This window comes from Schistocerca cancellata, chromosome 4 (genome assembly GCF_023864275.1).
Source record: "Schistocerca cancellata isolate TAMUIC-IGC-003103 chromosome 4, iqSchCanc2.1, whole genome shotgun sequence".
NCBI lineage: Eukaryota > Metazoa > Arthropoda > Insecta > Orthoptera > Acrididae > Schistocerca > Schistocerca cancellata.
Genome location: NC_064629.1, coordinates 434,421,090 through 434,433,338, shown reverse-complemented (window position 1 = coordinate 434,433,338; position 12,249 = coordinate 434,421,090).

The following is a 12,249-nucleotide window of genomic DNA, read 5'->3' as shown; positions in this document are numbered from 1 at the left end:
CCTGCAGAAACAAATTCGGAACTGTTTAAATAATACTGCAAAGTTGTTCGGGAAATTTCAGAAAAAAAATGGTTAGTGGCACGAATTCAAAGCGTCCCGTATTAAGAAACCAATTCAAGCTTCACGAGAACCAGTATCCGATGCGCCCGATCGTAAAAAGCATAGTGAGTGCTCACCACAAGTTAGTTAGACATTTATACGGCAAACTCAAGGAATCTTATCTTTTGACAGTAATTTTTCCGTTAAAAATGGGCAAGAACTGAATAGTAAAATGAAAATATTCAAATGCACACTTAATACTAGGTTGTTGTCCTTGATATTACAAGCCTTTACACGAATATTCCGATTGACGTGAAACATGAAATCTTTAAAAAGAACCTATTACTGCATAAAAAGTTAACCCAGGTGCAAATTAGAGAACTAGTGTTGTTAAAGATAGTGCTCAAATACAATTATTTTGCTTTTAACGGTAAACTGTATGTTCAGTCCTTTGGCCTTGTGATGGGTAGTTGGCATCCTGACAGTTTCATTGACTCCCTTGAAGATGGCTTCTTTAAAACAAAGAGTTACTGAGTAAAATACGGTTTTATGAGCGTTATGTTGACGACTAAATTTTTCCATTTGATGGAACTGGCCAAGAATTAGATTTATTAACACCTTCAACGACATCCACGAGAAAATTAAATTGACAAAAGAAATTCAAATTGAGAACGAAGACCTACATTTCCTTGATCTAAAATAACGCACATGGGATAGCAGTGCCACTTTCGATATTCATCATGAGACAACCTACTCTCATAATACTATTCCATCAGATTCTTCCCACCCACAGGCTCATAAAGTTACGTTTTTTCCATTCAGCAATAAATCGTGCATTAACAATACCACTTGCCTCATACGATTTTCAGAAAGAAGTTACTTTCATTAAGACTATTTCTAGCAATAATAGTTATAAACGACGTAGTCGACCAGATACCTAGAAACTAAAGAGCAAATAAAAATTGTTCAACACTAGGTGACAACAAACTGAAGAGCAATGGACAGGGAAATAGCGAGATCATTTCGATACCAGTTTTAGGTAATGTGTCCTACAGGACTGGCCGTCTTCTGACTAGAAAAATACGGTGGTAAAGTCACCTTCTCTGCGAACAATAGTTTGAAGAAAAATTTAATACATACATTAAAAACTGAACAAGATCCTTTCACAAATTCAGGCGTCTATGAGATCATCAGCAAAGATTGCCCTAGCTATCACATAGGGCAGACCGTTAGAGCTATTAAAGCCACATATAAGGACAACCTGTTTCGTACGAAACGGGGAAATGTGCATAATTTTTCATTTGCTGAACATTCATTTATTTCAGGGGGAGGGAAGTAGAAGGAACCGCAATTTTACGCAAGGAAATAAAAGGCTTTATATTGGATTAGAAGAACTTGAAATTTATAAACGTCTTGCTAAGTTAGACGGTAACATTTTGAATGATCAGTTACAACTCGCGAGTAAGCTCTCTCTTCCTTTATGGGTTTCTACATCTACAGCTACATTTATATGGCTGGCTCTGAGCACTATGAGACTTAACTTCTATGGTCATCAGTCCCCTCGAACTTAGAACTACTTAAACCTAACTAACCTAAGGACATCACACACATCCATGCTCGAGGCAGGATTCGAACCTGCGACCGTAGCGGTCGCGCGGTTCCAGACTGTAGCGCCTAGAACCGCTCGGCCACTACGGCCGGCCCAACTACATTTATACTCCGCAAGCCACCCAACGGTGTGTGGCGGAGGGCACTTAACGTGCCACTGCATTACCTCCTTTTCCTGTTCCAGTCGCGAACGGTTCGCGGGAAGAACGACTGCCGGAAAGTCTCCGTGCGCGCTCGAATCTCTCTAATTTTATATTCGTGATCACCTCGGGAGGTATAAGTAGGGGGAAGCGATATATTGGATACCTCATCCAGAAACGCACCCTCTCGAAATCTGGACAGCAAGCTACACCGCGATGCAGAGCGCCTCTCTTGCAGAGTCTGCCACTTGAGTTTGCTAAACATCTCCGTAACGCTATCACGCTTACCAAATAACCCTGTGACGAAACGCGCCGCTCTCCTTTGGATCTTCTCTATCAACCCGACCTGGTACGGATCCCACACTGATGAGCTGCTGCTCACTGTCACATAACCTGTGTTTAACCATCTCCCATTTTCCTTATCGATGAAACTTCCATAGTGTTAAGCGGAAGTTTTTTCCTTTTATTGACGTCGTTTTAGCTTATACACTCCTGGAAATTGAAATAAGAACACCGTGAATTCATTGTCCCAGGAAGGGGAAACTTTATTGACACATTCCTGGGGTCAGATACATCACATGATCACACTGACAGAACCACAGGCACAGACACAGGCAACAGAGCATGCACAATGTCGGCACTAGTACAGTGTATATCCACCTTTCGCAGCAATGCAGGCTGCTATTCTCCCATGGAGACGATCGTAGAGATGCTGGATGTAGTCCTGTGGAACGGCTTGCCATGCCATTTCCACCTGGCGCCTCAGTTGGACCAGCGTTCGTGCTGGACGTGCAGACCGCGTGAGACGACGCTTCATCCAGTCCCAAACATGCTCAATGGGGGACAGATCCGGAGATCTTGCTGGCCAGGGTAGTTGACTTACACCTTCTAGAGCACGTTGGGTGGCACGGGATACATGCGGACGTGCATTGTCCTGTTGGAACAGCAAGTTCCCTTGCCGGTCTAGGAATGGTAGAACGATGGGTTCGATGACGGTTTGGATGTACCGTGCACTATTCAGTGTCCCCTCGACGATCACCAGTGGTGTACGGCCAGTGTAGGAGATCGCTCCCCACACCATGATGCCGGGTGTTGGCCCTGTGTGCCTCGGTCGTATGCAGTCCTGATTGTGGCGCTCACCCGCACGGCGCCAAACACGCGTACGACCATCATTGGCACCAAGGCAGAAGCGACTCTCATCGCTGAAGACGACACGTCTCCATTCGTCCCTCCATTCACGCCTGTCGCGACACCACTGGAGGCGGGCTGCATGATGTTGGGGCGTGAGCGGAAGACGGCCTAACGGTGTGCGGGACCGTAGCCCAGCTTCATGGAGACGGTTGCGAATGGTCCTCGCCGATACCCCAGTAGCAACAGTGTCCCTAATTTGCTGGGAAGTGGCGGTGCGGTCCCCTACGGCACTGCGTAGGATCCTACGGTCTTGGCGTGCATCCGTGCGTCGCTGCGGTCCGGTCCCAGGTCGACGGGCACGTGCACCTTCCGCCGACCACTGGCGACAACATCGATGTACTGTGGAGACCTCACGCCCCACGTGTTGAGCAATTCGGCGGTACGTCCACCCGGCCTCCCGCATGCCCACTATACGCCCTCGCTCAAAGTCCGTCAACTGCACATACGGTTCACGTCCACGCTGTCGCGGCATGCTACCAGTCTTAAAGACTGCGATGGAGCTCCGTATGCCACGGCAAACTGGCTGACACTGACGGCGGCGGTGCACAAATGCTGCGCAGCTAGCGCCATTCGACGGCCAACACCGTGGTTCCTGGTGTGTCCGCTGTGCCGTGCATGTGATCATTGCTTGTACAGCCCTCTCGCAGTGTCCGGAGCAAGTATGGTGGGTCTGACACACCGGTGTCAATGTGTTCTTTTTTCCATTTCCAGGAGTGTATTTGCTCTTCTTTCCCCATACGTTTGTAAGAGCGGTCTTTTGTACATAGGACTCTAGCTTCTGTACGCTGAATTTATCTACAGTATCACTATGTCAGCAAATGCGTGTGTAATTTTATACGTTATGCACACCAGCAAATCTATTGCATTTTTGGTAGCCTTTTAGAGGAAATTTCATTCTTACTTTAATGTAAAATGCTGTTATTTAACAAAGGTAATGCGCAGTTCTTACGCACATGCATTTAGCACCCTCGGCATCCCAATTATTCGTGGTCGCTTGAGCCTGTATATATTCGAACAGTTGGCCTTTACCTGTGACGTGATGTACACTTAACGTATGAAAAAATTTTATCCTGTGACTCCTGTTACAATTTTATGTTGAGAAGAGCCTGTGCCAGTGCGCATTTATTCTAAAGTACGCTAAATGTTATGTGGCTGCTATCTAAAGCCATGACATGTGATTACTTTTTATTTCAGTTTTACGTATGACAAGAGCCACTCGGCGTCAGCTAATCTAATGTACACCATTTACCCCACAAATATTTGTCCATTATTAATATTTTCTTATGTCTTTAAAAATAATTTTTATAACCAGTTATATACATTTTTAGGGCCTAAACCTTCTGAAGAAGATATTTTTAAGTATATCGAAATCTAGGTCAAGGGCTAGCAAACCTTTGTTTTTATAACTGGTGGACTAATTTATTAACCGCTTGAGTGAAAGCTTTCTAAATGTTTGTGAATTGTGAAACTGAGGTGGGACTTCGGTACCAGCCCAGTATTCGTCTAGTGGGATGTGAAAATCCGCTTAGAAACCACACCCAGGCTGGCCAGCACACCAGCCCACATCGTTAATCCGCCAGCCTATTCCATTCAGGGCTAGCACACTTGCCATCCCAGAGGCGGAGCTTCAACATGCACAGCTATCGGGGCAGGTTCGTTCTCTGTATAATATTCATTGACACAGTAAGTGTACGATGTAACAGATATTTCCCAAGTCTATTACAATTATTTAATTGATTGTCATTTTGCTCGTTTGCATCTACTCAGGAGCCAAGTCAGTTTGTGCATCATGTCTTCAGCAAGTTTCCGGAAGTATACTACACTAAAGAAAGAAAAGAAAATTAGATCAAGATGATCATAGACTGTGCATAAGCTTGGAGTGTTGCAGTGATGGGGAAGGAAACTGGTCGATCCCTTTCAAAGGAACCATCCTGGCATTTGCCTAGAGCAGTTTAGGGAAATCACAGAAAACCTAAATCTCAATGCCCGGACGCGAATTTGAACCGCCATCCTCCCGAATGCCAGTACAGTATATTAGCCATGGTATACTACACTAAGTGTTCTACTGTTGCTCACACATTTTACGGTTGAGCATAACATAGTTGCTTGCCCTGGATTTTTGTGCTTGTGAAATACACATTGTTTCCAATCATGTACACACTTCCTGTATTGCCCATTGTCGATGTCTGTACGCTGTTGAAAATATCTTGATAAGCACAGACGAGCGAAACAAACTTATTTCATCGATAGTGAACTTCATTCAGTTATTACGTAACATGATGAACTAAATGCAATATTCAAAACATTAAACTGGCAACTGCTTAGGAAGGTATCAGCTACAACAATTTTTATTAGTAAACACAGATTATTTTGAACTACAATAGGGACTTTTAACAACTTAGAAAGCAACAGCAAAATTTAAACTGGTACAGTATTACTCACAGTGTTTAAACAACTGAAAGACACATATAAAATAAACGTATGATTTAATAGCATAAAGAAGTGCTGTTATCTACCATCGCTGGAGCTTTCATGTGTAAATGAAGAGAGCTCTGCGTTGTAATGTTTACAGCTGTTTTAGATATCTTTAGTCAAACGTACCTGCTGCAAATATGTCATCTGCCTTGGACCTTTAGCAGCGAAGATGGAACCATCATCTAAACCCATGTAATCTAAGCCATTGACGAATAATTAATATAGCCTATGTAGACTGTTTTGCACCAGTAATTAAACAGCCATTTACTTCAGAAATCTATTTCACCTACTGGATTTTCAATTTAATTTTTTCATCTCAGGTTAGCAGTTTCTGTGACGAGTGTCGATGTGAAACAAGAGTACTATGTAACTTGAAATTGCGGATAAAAGTAAGTAAATTATGGCAAAATACACTGCAAAAAGCGAAATTCTAGAAAAATGAGATACATTTTAGCTGATATTAAAAACACAGTAATGTAAAAAACAACTCATGGTTTCACATGTATTTACACTAATATTTCACTGGTGGTTTCGTAAATCAAAGTTAACTCTAAGAATAAATAAACAATATACAGCTCAAAAATTCAGTAACAAATATAATTTTTACAATTCATGTCGCTGCTTTGGCAAAACCAACTACAGTACAGTCTTCTTCACGTCAGTGTCTGATAGTTTCTCCACACCCTTCTTTGTGTGAAGGTTTCTTTTTTGTAGAAAAAAATATACCTTTGAGGTTGAGTGTATTTTTTTTTCTGTGTTCTTCACTACAAAATTCACAGGAGAAATAAATTTTTACAGTGCTTGCAGCTCTTGATTAGTTTGAAATGAATCTGCAATTGTTAAATTTTCAGCAGCCAGCATTTTTTTTCTGTTTGGAAATTAGTTTTGTGTTTTGACATACTACAGGACACACCTTGTGCTATAATTTTCTCCCTCTGTAAGCTTTTCTTGTTTAAGGGAGAAGCCTTTTGGACTAGGTGCACCACTGGTTTTCATGGGACTGACAAACAAGATGTTCCGAGCAAAATCTGCATCACTACAGGTGAAACAAAGTTTGTAAGCGAACACTACTTTTAATCACTCGAAGGTTACAGCTACAGTGACGCTTCTGCACTGCAAAAATATACAGTTCAGTTCACTTCTCTGACTTCACATTTCATTTACCACTATTTGCCTTGCAGGTGGAATCTTCAGACAGCTTCAGAGACAACTTGTGCCTCAGTCTTAAAAAGTCTAATTTGTTTCCAACAATACCTCTGGGACGAAGACTAAATCTGTCATGTAACTTATCCCTCAAGGATTTCATCAAAGTATGAATGCCCTTACCCACTCTTTCAATCTTTTGACTTCAAATTTTTTGTAAATTTGCCAGCACATATTTGTATTTATAACACCATGCAGTCTGTAAAATTAGCCCATCTGGGGATTCTAGAATAAACTTTTCAAGATATTTTGAAAAATTTAGTATCTGGTCAGTGGCATAAAGTCCATCCAGAAAATTTTTTGTCACGATTCTAAATAAAAAACTCTCTCTCTCACATATTCAAACTTTCATTTTTATATAAACCTCAACTTGCATGTCTTTCTATTTTACTTTATTTAAATTTTATCTCCAAGCACGATGTCAGCTACTCAGGAACTGATAAGGATCAAGGGAGATAGTGGGGAGGAGGGTGGTTGGGAGCTGGCAGCTGGTAGGAGGATAGGAAGAAAGACAACGCGATCTGACAGTTTTATCATCAACACCAAAAACAGGTATCTACCACTGCCAGAGTTAAGTAGAGAAGAGCCTCAGGTAGAATGGGGAGCAGGAAATATGCAGCACACTTCAACTGAGGCCAAGAAACCTAGGAATGTACAAAGTGATAGGAAGAAGAAAGTGCTGCTGCTAGGTAGTAGCCATTGGCGAGGTGTAGGCCCTCAATTACAGTAAAGTTTAGGGGCAGTGTACCAGGGAAGGGGCATATGAAACAGACGGTGACCTGAACAAGATAGCTTCCCTGACTCTTGGCACAAATGTACATTTTGTTGAGCTGTTCCGGCGTCAAGATCAACCACACCTTGATGGTGCTGTGAGGCAAATCAATGTGGGGTTAGAAATGGCTTTGAGGGCAGCCAAATTTGCTTATGTTTCTCTGGTGCCTGTTGGGGCTATCAACAGATGGGGTTTCACTAGGCATGGCCTACATCTAAAGAGGACTGGGAAGGGAAGATTGATACAACTGATTCACGGAAGTATAGTGGGTGGATCTTGGGCCACACATGGTCAAATACCTGTTGACATGGATAGGAAAATAGGTCTTTTTTACCATAAATCCAGACAACAAGTTCCCCTGCCTAAAGAGTATCTCCAGCAGTTTATAAAAGACTGAACCAATCACTCACAAGACAGATTTTAAGACTCCAAATATCACACATACCAGGCGTCACAAAGAAAAACAAACCATTGGAAAGAGTAACATGGGGCATTTCACAGACTGAACAATTGTACGCGCAGGCTTCCTCCCGTGGTGGCACATTGGAGTGTGAGTGTATAGTGCGAGAGAACTCATTGTCCTCCCCTTGTTTCCACTCGCAATAACTGGATGGAACAAGTTGTCTGGTGTAAGTGTTTATTAGAATAAACTTTTCAACTTGCACAGGCGGTACGCCAACTGCGGCTCCTGGCTTAGCTGGGATACATACAAGCCCATCCGCTACGGGGTCTCGAAGCTACCTGCTCAGCTGTTACAACCGCTAATCTTACCTGTGCGCACAAAAGACCTGGGAGATCCCCTTCTGCACGTAGGTTGCAAGGTCTCCAGACAGGCAGCAGACTATACTGGACAATCTGACCTGCCCAGTTTGAAAGCTGCCACTAGATGGCAGTTGGAGTGAGTAGCAGAGTCTAAACATACTCCCACTCTAAAATGAGTTCTCATTTAACAAATAACCATAATTTTAACAAACATCAAAACCAAAACAAGGAAAACAATAAAAATATGACTAGGCACAATATCAATGCACATAAAACATGAATTCACTAACATCTGGGATGCTCACATCACCAAAACACCACTGTCATCACATTGCATGTGAAACACTATGGGTACTAACATGTAGGACGCAAAACAATAAAGTGTTACTATCATACTGCACAAAAACAGAAAATCAGTACTAACAGCAGTTAGTCCACAAGAAACATCCACAGCTTCCCAAGCTGATCTTATGAATTATGAGGTTGTTCCAGTAAATGGCAATTTGCCAGTGGCCCTGTATCATATACCACTACACAGATCTGAGGGAACACTTAACTGATACACTGCTTAGGCAGGGGACACAATTTTGCTTTAGTCCTCTTAATCTGCCCATTGGCAATTTTTACCATCAGCCCCCCCCCCCCCACACACACACACACTTATCAGGACCGGGAAACAGCTGGTCAATGACACCCAGCCTCCACACCAAAGGAGGCAAGTTATCCTCCTTGCCCAGCACATGATCGCCAATCTGGGGTTGCCAAGCTGCTTCCGATGTCCATTTTCTGCATTGCTGCAGATCATGCATGTATTCTGTGGACCACCTGTTCCAAAAGGACTGATGCAACTGCTGTACAAGTTGCCATCTGCGCAACCTGCTGGCAGGGACCTCAAGGACAGAGAGTTCAGGATGAGCGCAAAGTGGCTATCCGATTAGGAAATGACCAGGAGTGAGAGCAGAAGGAGAATCTAAGTGATCAGAGATAAGACAACAGCCTTGAATTCAAGCATGCTTCTATCTGAATTAACACAGTAGTCAGTTCTCCAAACGTTAGTACGGCATTGTTGTTGATGCATCTGAGATGCGACTTCATGCATTTGATTCCTGCCTCCCACAGTCCACCAAAGTGAGGGGCACAAGGTGGAGTGAACCTCCAACTTATTCCCTCCAAGGTCGAAAAATTCACCACACCTTCAACAGTAGCATCATTAGAGGAAAAAAGTGTAAGCTCATTGTCTGCACCTGGTGCCATTGTCACTGTACATGTGAGAAGGTTTCCCCTTTTTGCACTGAATTTCCTGAGGGTAGTCAAAAATGAACTTGTTACCAAGCCACTAACTAATTCTAAGTGGATGGCCTTGGTTACCATGCAAATTAATAAAGCAGTATAAGCCTTGGTGGTAACTTTACTCCGTCTTCCACCATGCTTTACAGCAATAGGGCCTGCATAGTCTACTCCACAGTGCTGGAAAGGATGAGACTGGTTTACTCTAGCTGCAGGTAGCCATGAGCTCAACTGCTGTCTTGGACTTAAGCCTAAAGCATTTTAAACATTTCCTGATAACTCCTTTGACTGTGTTATGCCCATTGGGGATAAAAAAACCTCCTACGTAACATAGCCAATAAAAGTTGTAACCCAGCGTGCAACAGATTTTCATGTCATCTATTATGAGAATTTTTGTCAAATGATACTTAGACGGTACGATAAAAGGATGGCGCTCATCATATGGTACACCAGCATTCATTAATCTCCCTCCCACTTGTAAAATACCTTCGGCATCAACAAATGGGTGCACATCCCTTAATTAGCTGTTATGTGGAATAGGGGAACTGGCCTTCAACAAAGAGATCTCATTACCATATTCACTACGTTGAGCTGCACCAAATGCCCTTTTGATAGTGTTGTGGCGTTCCTGTGGAGTGAGTGGCCCAGTTATCCTGTCTGATTGCTGAAGCCTAGTGTTATTAGCAAACCTCAGTGCATACATCAAAACTAAGTTTTTTGAATGATGAATATTTACACAGCAGTTCATCATCAAGTTTAATGACTGACACCAAGAATAGGAGTACAGTTGTTGCAGTCGAGGTTGCAAGTGGATAGCCATGACAGGCCAGACCACCGCTGAACAAGTGAACTCAAGGCAGCTGGATTAATACCACTTGATAAGTGGTCAGCAGGATTATCCTCTGATTTGACATGTCTCCACTTGGTAACTGAACTCAGTTCCTGGATTTCAGAGACTCTGTTGGCAACAAAGATTTTCCAGTGGCAAGTACTACGCTGCAGCCAACAGAGAACTATTGGTGAGTCCATCCACAAATGAATGTGGCCACTATCTGTGATGTCTAAGGCATTGGCCACCTTGTGAATGAGTTGAGCAAGAAGCAGAGGACCATATAATTCCAGTTGTGGAAGAGACTGTTGTTTTACAGGAGCAATCCGAGATTTGGCAGCGGCCAATGAGACAAACACACTGTTGTTGGGAAGAACACGTCTGACAATACACATGCACCATATGCCGACTGTAAAGAATAACAAAAACCATGAATTTAATATACTGGGGGGCAAGGAATGATCTCCCTCATAATCAAAATACCATTTAGGGAAGGCAGTTGCACACAAACAGCATTCCATTCATCAGTGAGGTTGAATGGAAGAATTTCATCCCAATCAAGGCTTACCTGACAAGCGTTGCAAGAACAATTTACATCTTATGACTGCTGGACCTAGAAGCCCCAGCGGGTCATAGATTGATGCTGTTGTAGACAGAATGTGTCGGAGCCAGGGTGCCATAATATCCCTCACGTTTTTATGGCTTGTTCACCAGTAAGATGACAAGGCAAAGATGTTTTTTTTTTTTTTTTTTGTGGTTTTAGGGCGCACAACTTCAATGGTCATTAGCGCCCTGACTACTCTAAAAATGCACCGCGAGCCACAAGTTGACAACAACAACTAAAAGGAAAAACACAATAAAAGACAGACAGACAGGCATAGGATTAAAAAACTTCATCAAATGTCCTTAGCGAGGTGTGTCAAATTGATAAAACAAAGAACACGAGCAGCTGCTCGTGGGTCATCCGCTAAAATGGCATCGAAAGTATTAGGCAGGTTAAGATCGAGGCGCAGTTGGTTAAGATCTGGACAGGACAGTAAAATGTGTCTAACCGTCAGCAAGTGCCCACATGGGCAGAACGGCGCCGGCGCAGCCGTCAGCAGATGGCGATGGCTGAACCGGCAGTGTCCAATCCTTAACCTTGCTAAAACGACCTCCTCCCGCCGAGAAGGGTGTGAGGAGGACGTCCAAGCCACGGGAAGAGGTTTTAAGGCCCGAAGCTTGTTGTCGGTAAGTGCAGCCCAATCGGCATGCCACAGCGACACAACGCGCCGACAAATGACCCTGCTAAAATCGGACGAAGGGACACAACAAGAAGCTGTCCGAGGCTGGAGGACCGCAGCCTTGGCCGCGGCATCTGCAGCTTCGTTCCCAGGGATACCGACATGGCCAGGAACCCACATAAAGCTAACCGGCGGACCGACGTCCACCAGCCGCTGAAGAGAGCGTTGGATCCGGTGTACGAAAGGGTGAACCGGGTACGGATCACTGAGGCTCTGGATGGCGCTCAGGGAATCTGAGCAGATGACATAAGCAGAATGTCGGTGGCGGCAGATGTAAAGAACAGCCTGGTAGAGGGCAAAGAGCTCAGCTGTGAAGACCGAACAATGGTCATGGAGCCGGTATTGGAAACTGTGTGCCCCGACTATAAAGGAACACCCGACCCCGTCATTGGTCTTAGAGCCATCTGTATAAATGAAAGTCATGGTGATGAACTTCGAACGAAGTTCCAAAAAACGGGAGTGGTAGACCGAACTGGGGGTGACCTCTTTTGGGAGCGAGCTGAGGTCAAGGTGAACGCGGACCTGAGCCTGGAGCCAAGGTGGCGTGTGGCTCTCGCCCACTCGAAAGGTTGCAGGGAGTGAAAAATTAAGGTGTTGAAGGAGGCGACGAAAGCGAACTCCAGGGGGTAGCAGGGCAGAGACATACAACCTATATTGACG